We start from the raw sequence: 17294 nt of genomic DNA, 5'->3' as shown, positions 1-17294 counted from the left end.
TGTGTGTTCTCAGATCACATTGATTTACTGGTCCGATGTGATTACTGGCTTACGAGCCTGTTCAGATTATGAAAAGCTATTCTGTTGGATCTCTCTTCAGAACTTAGTCGGGTATTTGGAAGCCATATCAGTCACCATTTCTTTATGCGAGGTCACCTCCAGCTTTCACCCGACTGCGGCCGCCATAATCTACAGATATACAGTGCACATTCATCTTAAAGTGCTTGTCTTAAATTCCTGTCAGCTAGCGGGAATAACTGCCAATCATCTTTAATTTGTTATAAATCCTGAGGATCTCCTGCTTCTGTGATCAGAACTTTGATCCCATAGATCTCATTGCAACCCTTATTTTCAGCTGGATTTGTCTTTGTTGATTGGAGGGATTGGCGATACATTTGGGCACCATTTTCATTCATTGGAAGACACATAGGTGCATTTGTGCCCATGCCATTTGACACAGGTCACATCATTACCATGTTGATTCAGTGACTTTATGTCCTGTTTGCTGTCACCCATATAGAAACGTTTCCATCCCATGATAAAACATCAGCTGAGAACACTCGTCTTATCTGTAAAGGAAGCTCATTTGCTCTCATTTCCTCGTAAGCTACCTGTTTAAGTTGTGCTGCTGCATTTTGCACTAACTGAAGGCGTAACGGGGTGTCTTGAAGGACAGGGTTAAACCTTGGAATAAAAAAATGTGGCTATCAAACCCCTCCAAACTGGTGACAACAGGCAGAGAAGAGAAATCAGCACAAAGGGTCCAAATAAAACCAACTCATTTCAAGTTTATCAAAATTTAACAAGTTAAGAGACATCTTTGACTTGATGTCACTACGACAGCCAAGAATGGTTGAAACAGAGCGAGCGTCTGCATGAGGGGGAAGTAGAGTTCACATTCGTCAGCATATAAATGGAACGAAATCCTCTATTTGCATAAAATGTCTTGAGACCCAAGAATAGATCCTTGTGGCAGCTCACATGGTGTGTAAGCAGTGTAGAGGTAGAGACACTAATCCTCACAATAAGCACAATTAGCTTTGTTTTAACCCTTTCCCCTCGGTTTTACTGAATGTGAAAGCGCCCCGGTCCTTCACCGCGCCAATCGACAGGAATGGTTCTACCAGGTCTGCAGTGGTGCATTTCTGCAGCTTCCCAGAAGTGCTGTTTCTTTCTGCTTTTCTAAAATACACGTTGGCTCTATTTTTGCCGCTTTGATCGATCTAGAGCAGAGCGGATCATTCAGGCAATAAATTAGTTGATGAAAACCAAAGTGGATTTGGTGGATTTTGCCAGTAAAAGACTACATGTCCACTTTGAAAGCATTTTATTTAGAACAATCAACATTTCTTCATCACCGGTGACACCGGCACTAAACCATTAGGTGCAAGATGGTTTTGCTTCATAAATGACACCGTAGAAAGCGCACGTTTATCTCGGAGGCGGAAAGCTGTGCCGTTTTGGATTCTATGGTTTTGACATCACACATCCCATTAGAACTGCTGGTTTAGTTGCTGGTTTATTGTTTTCTTTAAGGCCTTTTTTTAAAGCATTTTTTGTAGGTCTACACCAACTATGGCACGATGACGCAATCCTCATATGAAACACGACACAGATGTTTCGCTCTAAAACTCTGCTGGTGAAATAAGACGCTGGGTGGAAAGCTTGGCACACCCACTCCACAACGCTTCCACAGCACTTCCACGTTCAGTGGATCTCCGGGGTTTTGCCTTAACTTGCATACATACATTACTGTGTCACTGTACGATTCTCAGATATGACTTCGTTTCTTTGTGCAAACAAGTAATTCAGTTGTGGAAACTCATTGAAAAGAATCCTTTAAAATTAATGGTAGCCTGTAAAACATTTAACATCAGTCCAGATTGTGTCCATTGTCAGATCCTGGTATTCCTTTTTATAAAGCTTTCTTTAGTTTGTCTCTGTGGACTGGCAGCATGTCCAGGTACACCCTGACTCTTGTCTAGTAGCTGCTGGGATAAACGGGTGCTTTCGCAACCCTGCATTAGAATACGTACATACACTATAAGCAATGCATAGTCTTTCTGTTTTTCTTCATTGCAGGGCTCGTGTTGGGTTAGTCAGTGTGTAACTGAATGTTTTAAGATTTAATGTATCAGTTTTAATCTTCCGAATGATGCGTGTAAAAAAATCCTCATGTCAAAGTGTTCTTATTCACACAAAAGGGGTTTGGAGTGCTTCCAGAAAATCCAGTACAATACATGCACAGGCAAGCCGTTTCACATGCACCATCATCAGAAAATAATACGGATTACATGCAAGAGAGGCGCTCTGTTTGCATATGGCTGCCCTCAGTGGCTGCTTTTGGCTGATCCAAAATATATACAGGATATACATCCTCTTACGTTACTGAAATTGGTCGCTTTGCAGATATAAAAATGTTGTCTTAAATTATATTTTAGAATTTTTATGCGTTCTCATTTCAATAAATGTCACGACAGATTGTATAAAAAACTTTATTTCTACATTTTATCAAAAAAAAAAAAAAAAAAAGATAAAAATGTAAGAACAAATATGTCCTCTGACCTCAGTGGCCACTTTGGGTCTGGTGCCAGGAGATATGGTCCTAATAAGCTGCTGGAAATAACCGTTCAATCACACATGATGGGTCCGATTCTAACCATCAAATCTCTGGAAGGACGGCACTGGAGCGAACAATCTGTAGCTTGAATGTCAGGAAGGCCGTCCATCATCGCAACCTGCCTCTAAACCGCATTTCTTTGTGTTATGGAAGGAAAACTGTCACCAAATATAACGCAAATGTGTGGAAACGAAGGCATCTTCATCCCAACAGAGAACCAATTCAGTAAAACATGAGTATTAAACATTTCTTTAGCCTTTGTTGTAAAACTGCTTCCAGCATGGACAACATGGATGTTTTACAATGAATAATTACATTTCTTTGGTGTATTTGACTGTTTCTTAGGAAGGGCGATGGAATCCGTCAATTTTTCCCAAAAGAGATGAAAACTGTGATGTTACACCGAAGAAGACAGAGTTTCCTTGTATGAATGTTAAGATGTTTATAGAAAGATCAGGCTGCGTTCAGGTCTGGTATTTGTATTATTCTCTCCCAGTAGGTCTTTAAGTTCCAGATATCTGGAACTGTCGGGTATGATTACTGTTTGATAAGACTGCTATTACAATATTAACAGTCATAATAATATTAACTGCAGAAATGACACATTTATTGGTTTCTTTATGGGAGACAGTATTGTTTCATATGTTTCCTTACTGATGGAGCACCTTCAGGCTGTTAAACTGGTTTAATTGGTGGCTCAGCTCAATAGCAGGTCCAGAGGGCTCCTGATCAGGGTCTTTGGTGTATTAATGAGTTTTTTAAATTACAATAATTATACCACATTACTGCAGATTCCGGAGAAATGTGATGAAATGTTGGGTCATACAAGACTCAATGCAAACCCAGGAGGAGTCATCCCAGTCAGACATTCAGCTGTATCAGGATTATCCAAGCTTGTCTTTGCAGTTTGCTTTTTTACCCGTTATTAGTGATCATTAGAGATTATTGATGAGGTGAGCTCATACAAAGACATTTATAGCCAATCTAGAAGGTTTACAATCCAGCTGTAAAACATGGTGTTTAATCAGAGACAATTGCAATGGTTACATGATGTTTTTGAATTTGGAATTAATTCAGAATTAAATAATTCCAAATTAACTCTATTCTCCCTCGAGTTTACATGAAAATAATAAGTCCAAATGGAGGGTTACAGGCTTTCGATCTGCTGGTTGGGAAGGGTTCTGATTGGACAGAAGGCCGGTGTGACATATTTACGTCTACCGAAAATGTGGGCTGTAAGTTTACAAGCATGCACAGAATGAACGGAATTAACTAAGAGAAGAATGAAGGGTTACATGACAGAGGATTTAAACAGTTCAGAATTAAATTGGGAATAAGCCAGCCATTTAAATGGGAATTTAGTTTAATTCTAAATTGACTATTGCATTCAGAATCAGGTGTTTACATGGTCATTTTTCACTAGTTTAAAGCGGATTTAACTTGTATTCAGAATTAAAAAGGAATTAAAACTCCCATGTAAATGTAACCAATGTGATAAATCCACAATGACTGATCTGTGATAACATCATTTATCACAAAAATTACAGTAGCTAAAAGACCTGGAAATTATGAGGAAACTGAAGGAAATGACCGATAAGAAGCAGCTGAATATCAAGTGAAAAAGTTTTCTATGAGTTTGAAAAGAACAATGATGTTTACTTATGGTGGAATGAAGCCATGAAGATGTTTTTAATGCATGTAGTTGGTTTTGTGAGGATTCCAGGTAAATACCTTCAGAAAGATCTACACCATTTTGGTTAAACATACTGTGATTAATACTGATAATTTAAGCTCTAGGTGGGAACAAGATCCTCATATGAACAAACAGTTCTGACAATCTCAGTCATCTCTATCTCTAACTCTCTCTAAGATGATTTACAGAACATATTAGATGCCAAAGAAAATACATGAAATGAACAATTCAATTCAATTCAGCTTTATTTGTATAGCGCCACTTCACAACAATGTTGTCTCAGGACACTTTACATCCACATCATTTCAGGCCAATTCATACATATCCTATAATAGAAACCAACTGATTGCATCGAGTCATGACTTGGATCCAATCCTCCATCCTGAGCTGCATGAGGCGACAGTGGGAAGGAAAAAACTTCCCTTTAACAGGAAGAAAACCTCCGGCAGAACCCGGCTCAGGGAGGGCAGCCATCTGCCTCGACTGGTTGGGGTGGAGAGGACTGGAAAGACAGAACAACATGTACAACTGCACTTATTCAGGAAGACCTGCGGAAAAAAGGAGAAATAAGTTAGAGACGGCAATATTGGCATATATTTATACATGAATATATTAGAGAAATAGTAGGTCAGGTAACATCAGGTAACATCCCCATTGCTACATTAGTAATGGATGGCTAGACTACCCATAACTATAAGAGCAATGAGCAGAACCTGGACAGTTGGGTCCCGTACATTCAGACTCCAACTCAGGAGATGCTCATATCCTAACTATAAGAATCATGGAAAAGGAAGGTTTTCAGCTCGATCTTAAAGGTATGGAGGGAGTCTGCCTCCCGAACCCACGGTGGGAGCTGGTTCCATAAGAGAGAGCCTGATAGCTAAAGGCCCTTCCTCCCATAAGTACTCTTTGAGACTCTGGGAACCACCAGTAAACCTGCTGTCTGAGAGCCAAGTGCTCTATTTGGAATATATGGAACTATAGGATCTTTTATGTACAATGGAGCTTGGTATTGGAGAGCTTTATATGTGAGGAGAAGAATTTTAAACTTTATGCTGGATTTAACAGGGTAGATGCCATGAACAATGAGATTTTCTCTGCTGGCGTTGTAAGAAATAAAAATATGTTTTGGTCATGTGACACACTTTCCTGTTTTTAGAACTCTGCTACTAAGTTGATATCTCAATGTTTACATGCATCTGTCTCTTTGTCACGTCGCTTGTCTGACAAGTGGAACAAATATCAAGGCAGACGTATAAATCTGTGTTGGCAGCCAGGAAGAGTAACTTTGAATTGGAAGGAATCCAAACCCCCAGCGTCCGTCCACTGGTGGAATGAAATGTCAAGCTCTCAAACACTTGACAGTATTTATTACTACTATTAAAGCAAATTCTCTGATTTTTTTTTTTTTTTAGAAATATTGCAATCTCATACAGAACGTCTTAATCTGATGTAAGGCATAGTGACAACAGGACCTGAGTGTTTTGTTATCTTGTTTGTTTTCATTTGGATTTTCTACCTTTTATCTGTTTATTTTGTGAAGATTATGGATTTCTTGTCAGGTTTCTGTTTATTTTTTAGGGTTTATGTCTGATGAAAGGTGTTCCTTTTATCTTAAAGTTGTTCCTTTATTTTGAAACATCTTGGTTTTCTATTGGTTGTTAGAGTCACATGGTCAAGATCACAGGTCAGACCTGCTATCTTACAATATCTATTAGAAAAGTGTTCCAGAGCATCTCTCTGTAATCTGTTCCATCCACCACCGTTGAGCCCTGGAGAAGCTTTCTGTGTGAGTTTATATATCTGTACAGTTTATAGTTGTGGATATTAGTTGCTGCTTTTACAGTTTTTAGCTGATGCTAAATGTCCCATTTTATTGTATGTAGCATGTAGCTCTATGTTTCATGCTAGCTCTGTAATTTAGCCTTTCATAGGTAAAAACACCTTTCTGTATTTATAATTCAGTTTCACAAGAAGGACATTGGTTTTGTACGGCAAGTGATGAAGACAAACTATAAAGCTTCTAAGTCTGGGTCCTTTCAGGACCAAACCAAGTGTTTAGTTATCTGTTGCTCAGTGCAAAGTCACATGCACGTGCAGTGGACAGAATAATATGTTTGTATGTTATTTTACTTCTCTAGCAGACCATTCCTTTTATTTGAGAAGAAAATCATGACATATGGGTACTTCTCACTTTTTCCCCCCTACATAGGAACACTACCTATTGTAATTATTATATTACTTCAATAAGTGCAATGAGTAGAATATCTGCTAGGATATAACCTAGGACACATTATGAATTTACATTTTGGTTGCATGTTATACACTAGTTTTTCTTCACAAGAAGTTACCATGTGGAAGGTTGTATGTTATTTATATATATATGTATATATGTATATATACATATATATATATATATATATATATTATATATATATATATATATATACATATACATATATATATGTGTGTATATTAGTGCTGTAACGATATGCTTTTTTCCCGGTTCGATTCGATTCTGAGTTTTTGGGTGCCAATTCAATTTAAATTGCAATTCTCATAATTCTTTGATATTGCAAAAAAAAGAAATATAAAACTTTTTTAGCTCATCATTTTTCTTGATTTCAATTGGGAAAAAACAACACAGTAGCCAGATCATCATTCTGCTGCTAAAATGCCCAAGATGACAAGTAAAAAGATCAATAAAAGCAATAAAAATGACCAAAATTTTGTAATGGATTATATTTATTTATTCAGAAAAAAAAAAGATTTTTTAACAAAAAATCAATTTTAAAATTGTGACGCAAAAAAAAAAAAAAAAATCCAGATTTTCAATTTTTAGATTTGATTTTCCCACCCCTAATAATATATTATATATATATATATTGTATATATATATATATTGTATATATATATAAGTATGAATCAACTCAATCTGTTGGTTTCCTTATATAGGCTTTTATGAATTAGCTTTCATTATGTTTTTTTCTTCTCTGTCTGTAAAGCGTCTTGAGATGGCATTGCCGTGATTTAATGCTATATAAATAAAGTTGAATTGAATGGAATTTGAATCTAATCAAATCTTCTTGGGCAGGTATCTGGCCTACTTTACGTTAAAGACAGCGAAGACAATTTAACATTGTCTCTATGAAGAACTCCATAAGAACCATCTGCCGCAGCAATAAGAAAACTCAAACTTTGTCTCTTTTAATCATTCAGATGCACGATAAACCATTTACTAACCTGGTTGTCAGGAAAACTCAAAGAAAAAGCAAATGTTAGCGTGGTCACACAATGGTAACAGTGTTCCATTGAGACACACAAACCCTGATCTGACCCGTTAATGCAGCCAGGGACCGGTAGATACCAGTCAGCCGAGCAGAGGATCATTCTCGCTGTAAACGTTTCTTCACCTTGATAGTCTTCTGGTCCTGCCAGCTCGCCTACATCATAGAACAGACAGTTTCCCAGGAGAACACCATGGAAGAAGCATATGAGCAGAAGAAGATGCAATATTCCAGTCTAGCAGCTGAGGCAGAAGGGCCCATCTATGCTTGAGCTGGAAGATGGTCAGTTTGGTCTCCTGTGTTGGTTGCACACAGCTTAGCTTTCTGTCATTTGACGCAGAAAACGGATCAAAACCACCAGAGATCATAGAGACAGTGTTGAGTTGTATAACCGACACACAACCTGCAAAAGGAACAAAACCATAGAAGAAGAGATGCAGAAGCCACCAGATAAAAAGCACCTGAAGAAGAAAGTTGAGGACATTAAACTAAACTTTGTGGTTTATTTTTTGTTCCGGTGTTTTTTCAGGTGGTTGTAAACAACTCCATGGAGGCACATTGCTTCTACCAACTGGTGTCAAAATGTGGAAAGGAACTCTGCACTGCCCGTAGAGGATGAACTGAAGTCGTTACCATGGCAACGGAAGAGATGGAAGTATGTAAGACTCGGCTTGTAACATCATTTTAAACAGGCATCGCCATGTACGTCGATGAGGATGGGCCATGAGACACACGCTGGAAGTAAACAGTAGTTACTAGCTACTTGTTACTTCTGGAAATTGTAATGAGATTACTTTACTTTCAGCATTTGGAAAGCTTCAACACTTTTTAGTTACTTCCTTTTTTATTTATTTACTGCGTGGATACATGGGACGCTGCAGTAGCAGGTTAGAAGCAGGGTTTAAAGGTGGGAAAGTCTGTTGCTGTGACGATGGAGCAGAACCAGACTGACCAAATGAATCCAAATGGATCCAGCTTCTTAGGATCTGGTCGCTCTTCTGCATCGTCCTGTGATTGCTTCTAAATCATCAGTTTTTCCACAACTGGAGGATCTGTTGTGCTAATTTTAACCCTGCTTTTCATACAAAGACCCATCCCACACAGCGGATGAGTCAGTTTTCTCCTTTGTAGATTTGAAGGCTTGTTGCAAAAAAACAAAAAAAACAAAACTGTTTTGGGCGTTAATTAAAACAAAAGGGGACACATGAAAGCTTAAATCTTCTCCCTGCTTGAAGTTTTTGCTCCTCAGATTATGCATGTGAGCTGCTGCATATCTACGTGCACATGCGCCTGAGCGTGCATGTGCATATCACCTTTGCTGACACTGTTCCCCACACTTACCCATTTGACAGCTCTTGATTGATTGGCTGCTAAATGCTCCCTTCACACACACATGCACACCCACACACACAGACTGGAAAGTCCATTATACATCTATCAGTGGGTCTGTCCTAATCGTAATGGGAGACAGATGTAAGGTGCAGAGGAGTTCCACTTTCTCACACCCAGAAACCAACTTCCAAACACACGATCTGTATCACAGACATGCAGAGAAAGGCAGAAACTGGCAGCTTCCTGCTGATGATATCACATATGTTCACATTTCTCTCCATCTTAAATTACACTGATACACACACCATCAGACATCTCTGTATCCATTTACAAATGCTTAGCTGTAGTTGACAACAATGATCAGAAGTCTCCTTGAGAGAGGCTGGTAAGAAGGTGAGCTGTCTTCTTCACTAAAACCACTCATTACTCAACCGGCTGCCTGGCTGAATGGCCGCGGTGTGCCTGTTCCTAATGCATGTGTATGAAAACGTAGGAAGGAAGAGCATCCACCCATCTCACTGCTATCTGTTCCTTTTCGAAGAGGGGAAGAGCAAAGTGGCTGCAGGATGAAGTCCTGCCTAAAGTGAGCTCCTGAATGCGTTTCTGCATGACAAACATATTGATTCCATTTCATATTACAGCAAATGTAGCCTGCTGGGAAAAGTTCAGGCCCTGCAGGGGTTTCTGTCCATGGCTTTTAGAGAAGTGGAAACAATTCCTGTAGCGGGGAAAATGTGGTTTGATTTGAAGAAAAGAAACTATTTATTTGCCCTTCAGTCCCCTCAGTCTTACAGAGGCATGCTGCATTCACTTGGAAATGACTCAGGAAACACCTGTACGATATCATCAACAGAAGGACGTCATTCTGCAGCCTACAGTATGTATTTTCATTGATTTAATGGATTGCTGCATCGCATTGAGTCATTTGCGTGTTCGTACTTCTTAAAGCGTGGGAAAAATGGCCGACATGACGAGGTAAACAACTCGACAGGAAACCATCCGAAGGATCACAAAAGCAGAGAAAATTGCACTGCAGAGTTACTGTATGACAGGATTCCAATAGTTTATCCATAATATATGTCATGGTCTGATTTTTAACCCCACATACAAACTCACACAGTTCTGACCAATACTGAATGTTTTACACTTTTATTTGGTAAAAAAATGCTAAAAGCCCAGAACACCATGAGTACAGTTCGCCAGGCATCACAAGTTAGCCAAATGTGAGGCAGGGAGTTTTGCTATGAAGCTAACGGCTAAAAAACATGTAAATAGTTTCTGTTAATAATTTTTCTCCTAACTTTTGTCTTCTTAGTAATTCATTATGTTTTGTTGTTTTATGCTTAATCTGGTTAAAAACTAAAAGCCATTTTATATAATTCTAGCCTCATTATCCATCATCTGAGGCTGTTGTGAAATCGTGTTTTAGTGTGAGTTTGGTCTGGTCAGTTAGATCTGGTTTTAATGTTTGGGTATTTAATCTATGCCTGCATGGTATTTTTATAAGGTCTCTTTAATTAAACTTCTAACTCTTTTCTGAAGCTAAATCACTGGGAAAAAAAAAAATCTAAGACAAAATAAAAATTGATGAGGATAAAAAAAACATCGAACAGAAATAAATACATAGGAAGAAGCAATAAAATATGAATAAAAACATCAAAATAAAATGACAAATTTAAGAGAATTAAAACATCATAAATGAAAAGTTACATGTAGTAAAATAATCAATAAAACTTTAAAAAGGTGATCAAAACAATTAACTTTTTTTTTTTAAAGAAGTATTTCGGACTAAAACAATAAACATTACAACAAACAAAACAAGCTTCTTAAGTTCCAAAAGGGTCTCAGAAGAAGTTGAACGCTTATCTGGTCCAAAACCCCCTCACAAATAATACCTAACATCATACAGGATCTCTGAAAGGTAATGGACATTATATTACATTACAATAAAACTTAAACATTAAATAGTGGTAATACACACAATAAATCATAGGATACTATTTACATTAATTTCAATCCAATTTTGCCTCATAACTTCATTGGGCGGTTCCTACCATCACCATCTTGGCAGGGGCATGCATGTCGTCTTGCCAGGAAAATAAAAATATGGCAAAGAGGTTGAGCTGAGAGGGGGGCTGTGTGTGTCATGGTGGATGATTGACATTGAGCAAACTCTGAGCTTCCTGTAGCTAAGAGCTAACCGAGCTAACCCGGAGATAACAGGAGCTAACCAGCCAATGGAAGTAAGCGGGCTAAAGCTAAGTCATGTTGTTAACCGGCTAAAAAACGTGGTTTTTCTACATTCTCCTGACTTGAAGCGGGATATCGGGTACCTGTCAATCAAAAGGACACGCCCCTGAATATGTCAAATTTTTAAATTAAATTAATCTTAAACGGTCGAGTTAGAAAAAAATTCACTCCCCCCACAGTTGTCATGAAGGTAAACCTGACCTATTAAACCTAAAATGGATTTTTGAACCAGGCTGTAAACATGTTTATTTCTGCTGTAAACATGTTTATTTCTGCTGCAAACATGTTAATTTCTGCTGTAAACATGTTTATTTCTGCAGTGAAGTTGGTCTTTTTAACATGGGAGTCTATGGGGATTCGCTCTGTCTTGCAGCCCCTAGTGGATGAAGGGGGAACTGCAGTTTTATACACTTCAGCATAGGCTTCACTTTTAACCGCCGGAGACTCCGTTCATCTTTCATATACAGTCTATGGTCCTAACCCTGAATTTCCTCCTGTTCTTTACTCATCAGACTGTAAATGCAACATTTCAGGTGTTGAAACTGAAATAACATGCGAACCAACATTTCCCAGAACTTATTAACATCTAAACGTGAGCAGTGTGTGAGTCATCAGAGCATCTTTCCACTCCGGGTGGCACATGGCGACAACATCTGCAGCGGCTCTGCTCTCACATGGAGATGCAAGCTTAGGAAAATAATTTTGACAAGCACAAAGGCAGAAGAAACGGAGTCCTTTGTGTTCTGTTTTTAAAGAACATCTGCCCACGACTGCAGCTCCTCTCTGCTGTTCCTTCTCCTAAAAATGAATGACACTCAGCTGTGAAAATAATACTTCCCTGTTCAATAAGGACAAAAAGGTGGGCTCTGGTAATGATCTGTCTCTGCATAAATGATCTCTTCCGTCCTAATGACTCACCCTCCATAATGACTAACTGAAGATGTGGGAGGAACACAGAGGGAAATGTTAGCCTCCTAGCACGCTCAATAGTTTCACGATTAGCGGTAACATCCATCCAAAAAAGGTCTGAGGTCTTTGCATCGTAATGAGCACCCGATGGTGAGGGAGGAACAAAGCACTTCCTTTGTTTCTACTTTCTCAGTTTAATTGTTGTAGCTGGATTTTGAGGTGAATTGCACCAAGATTTTACCAGCGAAGATTTAAAGTTTCTTTTTTTTTTTTTATTATCTTTTTGCCTCCAAGGGCCAAACTGAAAATGATCCAGTGAGCCGCGAGCCAAACGCTGCCGCTTTAACGATGAAACACAAGAAAATGCACAATTGTTTTAATTATTGTTTAATACCAAATACGGTGTATGTTTTTTTCTATCTGGGCAAATAAAATGTTACATAAAACATCAATATAGCAATAGAACAATACAGCCATAGTTAGAGGGCCCCACTTTGGGCACCCCTGGTCTACAATATCCTCCTATCAAAATGAAACAAAGAAATGAGTTAGAATGAAGCACTTAAAACTTATCTGCAACCTTCTGACTGGCTAAAGTTTGGCGGAACTGAAGCATGCAGATGTTACTAACTTTTCCGTTGAGTACCACACATTGCTGGTAATGTAGTGAAATCAGTCACTGCGGCAAAGCAGCTGTCACTGGTGCTTGATGGGAAATATCTGACTTCCATCTTCATCTCTTGCATTATTCAAAAACAGCAAAGTCACTCTGCAGGTTTTCCCTTGAAGACTGTTGTCACACGCTCAATAAACTGATAAGTGATGAAGGAAGACTTCATTTCCGAGGTCGGTCAATACCTTCAGCGCTGGAGAGATGAAGCCTTTTAAAAGTTGATCTGATGAAATTTCTAATGAAGTTCAGCATTGATGGTATCGATACATTCGTCAGGTGTTGGTTCTCGAACGGTCTTTGGAGAACTCGAAGTCCTGCAGAGTCCTGCAGAAACCTGCACCCGCTGCAGTCGTGAATCTTTAATTGATGCTTGGATAATGCTTATGCGTATTGGGCGGATATTGATTCGAGGAGAAAGGAAAAGAAGGATCATAACAGGAAACTTGGTCAATATCTGGATGATGAAGTACGATGAAGACTTCCTCTGCAGAAAATACTTAATGCCAGACAGATAATTTCCCCTTGTTTAACTCTTTCCTGACTTATTTAAATTGGTAAAATCCCGAGAAAGAATGATACATTATATTTAGATTAACATCAGTTATGTAAAACAATCCTCGTTTTAATTCTGCGGGTAGGAATTTATAAAGAAACTTGAATATTTTATGGCGAAATGATGATATAAGAGAAGGGTATTTCATCATTAGTGGTTTTTATTGAGTTTTATCTTTTAAGTCTGACACAGTAAGTATCCATCAGAACTAAAGTTTAGAGAACCATATTCATGTCATTTTTTCTAAATTATTGAGTATAATTATGTGAACTTAGTGAGACCAGACCTCATCCTGTTGATTAATATATCCAGACTAAACTCAGTTCATCAGTTGGTCTTAACTGATTAGCCTGAGAGCGTGCTGGATCTCCTGTAGGTTTATCTCGATGCTCTTAAAGCTGTTCGTCTCTGAGGTTTGGAAAAAGCAGTGAAAACTCTTCAACCAGTGCAAACATTGATGCTACTTCTTGTAATGATTAATTTTCTATTTTTTTTTCCTCTATTTGCCGAGTCCCCCAGTGAGGCCCACCTCACACACAGAAAATCACTGGTTTTGGGTATAAACCAGTGGGTTTATTTTAAGTGAGAATTATGATGTTCAGATGAGTCCCACAGGTTAAAGTGGGAATTAAGTCTGTTATTTGATAAATGTAAACTATCTACCAAAGCTGCTGCCATGGAAGAGGTCCAAGCGGCAACCTGCGATGGTTAAAAGTGAAGCCTATGCGGAAGTCCATAAAACTGCAGTTCCCCTTTCATCCATCAGGGGCTCCAAAACAGAGCAAATCCCCATAGACTCCCATGTTAAAAAGGCCAACTTCACAGCAGAAATAAACATGTTTACAGCAGAAATAAACATGTTTACAGCAGAAATAAACATGTTTACAGCGGAAATAAACGTGTTTACAATCTGGTACAAAAATTAATTCTAGGTTTATTAAGTCAGGTTTACCTTCATGACAACTGTGGGGGGAGGGAATTGTTTTCTAACTTGCCCGTATTTAGGGGTGTGTCCTTTTGATTGACAGGTACCCGATCTCCTGCTTTAAGTAAGAAAACATAGAGCAACCAGGGTTTTTAGCCGGTTAACAATGTGACTTAGCTTTAGCCCACTTACCTCCATTAGCTGGTTAGCTTCAGGTTACCTTGGTTAGCTCACAGCTACAGGCAGATCAAAGAAGATAGATGTCAATCATTCGCTCCACCTCTTTGCCCATATTTGTATTTTCCGGGTGAGACGACACGCATGCCCCTGCCAAGATGGTGATGGTAGAAACCGCCCAATGAGCTTCAATTCAGCTCTTCAGAAACCTTCAGGTGATGTCACAGAGGCTTCGCCCATCTTTTACATTCATTTATTCATTATCCTAACCGCTTAATCCAATTAAGGGTTGCGGGGAAGCTGGAGCCTATCCCAGCAGTCTTTGAGCGAAAGGCAGGGCACACCCTGGATAGTTCACCGGTCCAACGCAGGGCTCTTTTACATCCAGTCTACGGGATATACTGTATATACAAAATAAATAACAAAGACAAAGTATTCCAGTTGAAACTTTTTTATGAAAACTTGCAGCATGCTCCTGACAGGGATCTTTTTCCTTCCCCGCATGGTGCAGCAGCATCATGGAGAGCACAAAGAAAGTGTGCTGGCTCTCCTGTAGGTTTATCTCGATACTCTTAAAGCAAAAGCTGAAGTTTGAGATTGCATTCTGCAATTTATAATTTCAATATGTCAAATATCACAGTATCCCACCCTATAAACCTACATTCGTATAAACACTTTTGCAAAAACATCACTAAATATTTTCCCATAGTCCATGTAAACTCATGTCAAAGCAGATCTTTCTCTCTTAATCTTTCAGCTGAATTCTCAAAATAATGTTAGAATTTGTGTGAAATTTATATTTATATTCATATATAACATTTTTCTTTTTACAAATAAATTCAGTTAATTGACACTGGAAGTTGTTATATTCAGTAAAATGGAGGTAAAAGCAGAAACCGGAGACATTTGATGTGATAGCAAAAGCAAAGTATGTCAGCCTAGATTTGCCGTGCATCCTTCTGTAAATACGCTTTATTGCCAGTAAAGTGCTATTACACGTCTGTAGTTAGCCTGATGAGACAATTAAGAGACAGAAATCAGTGTGCAAAGGAAGATTGTACAGTAAACTTGAGGTCGATGTTAGCAGAGAACCACAGCTACAAGCATGTGTAGAGATTTATCTTACCATTAAAACTGGGTAAATAATGAGGGAGGATGATGCAGCTGCCAATGCAAACCGTCATCAAACCATAAAGATTCAGGCTAAACTAATATTTACATTTTTCTTCTCCATGTAATGTGTATTTTCTTCTTCTCTGGTTTTAAGACCACCCAGAGGTGTCATACAAGGTGTGACTGTTAATAACATGTTAACTAACGCTTGCCATGCTCAGATTAAACACAGAAAATACACTAATGTGTCCACATCAGGATTTTGCACATTCTTAAAGGAACGACTTGGGAATGATCTCTGCTCGGATCGGAAATGGAACCTTTCGTCCAAGTCGTGTTTTAGATTAATATATTCAGCGTGGAACGTGGACTTATGGATGTTTGAGACCAGACGTCATGTCTTAGTTACATGAAGTAGTTAAAGTTACTTTTTTCAAAAAGTAAGTCAGTCAAAAAGACATGCTCAATATTGAATAAACAAATAAACTGAAGAGGAGTTAAGATCACAGATAAATATTAAAACAAAAAACCATAAAAAGGTCCAAATGGAAAACGCCCTCCTCCATGTGCACAAACGTGCACATTTGTTGATTATTGCACCAGCTGCTGATGCGTTTAGTGACATGTTTAATAACTGCATGAGGACACTAAGTCTCACTGTAGAACACACACACGCATACAAACACACACAGGCGCGTGATGAGCGTTTACAGCCGTGATTTGAACAGTAATCAGCATTCACATCTGGAAGCAACTTATTTCTCTGTACTTTCTTCCTGCTCTGCCTTTTTAAATAATTCATGTCCAAAATTCACCTAGATATCTGTGTTATTTTCTGCATACCTGGTTGCCTGTGTGTGTTTGTGTGTGTGAAGGGTCTGCCTTTATTCCACCATTGTTCTCATCACTTCTTAAAGAACACAGGGGGCTGCATCTAATTAAAGCAGCATGATGACTTCCTGTAATGGTAAAATCTATGCAAACAGTGACTTTCATGCAAACACACACAGCCTGTGGTCCTGAGCAGAAAGAGTTGTTGTTAACGGTTTGGAGTATCTAAGTCTGGGCTAAAAACAGACTTGTGTCCATAAGTGTCATAATGGTGGATGGGAGGTGTGTGTCTAAGAGTAAGGTTAAAAGCTGTCTGAATCCCTCATCGGGACCCAAATATCTTTCCTTCCCCTTCCCTGAACTTGTGAAAGATACCAGGTATCAGTCTCTAAGAGAGGCGAGGATGGTACCTCAGCCTCGATGATAAAAATACTGTGAATCCACAATAATGTGAAGACTTGATGGAAGGTGAGTGAGATGCTGGTGGGAGAATGAAGCAATACTAATGCTAATGTTACCGCCCAACCACACACACACACACACACACACACACACACACACACACACACACACACACACACACACACACACTGACTTACCTTGCTGGGCCTCTTCACACGAGATAAGATTAAGGGTACCGTCATGTCAGGACAGTCCTCTGGACTCTAATTGGGGACTTGGTTTAGTTTGCCGGTAGAGGCTGATCTTCCCTCGGTCCAGTGTTTGCCGGAAGATGCTGGTTATTCCTGTTGGTATAACTGGTAATCCAAGTTTGGCAGGGCAACATTATTCCAGAATAAGACTGCAATCATGCGGAACTTCTCAGATGAGTTACAGCTTTTAAAAGCATGTTTTACCAGAGGCAAGAAAACATCAGATCTTTGTGGTCTGAGTCGATCAGGTCCTCGTGGTCTGGATTGATCAGATCCTA

The sequence above is a fragment of the Telmatherina bonti genome, assembly GCF_933228915.1.
Source record: "Telmatherina bonti genome assembly, chromosome: 11".
NCBI classification, from domain to species: Eukaryota; Metazoa; Chordata; class Actinopteri; order Atheriniformes; family Telmatherinidae; genus Telmatherina; species Telmatherina bonti.
Note: the sequence above shows the minus strand (reverse complement) of the source record.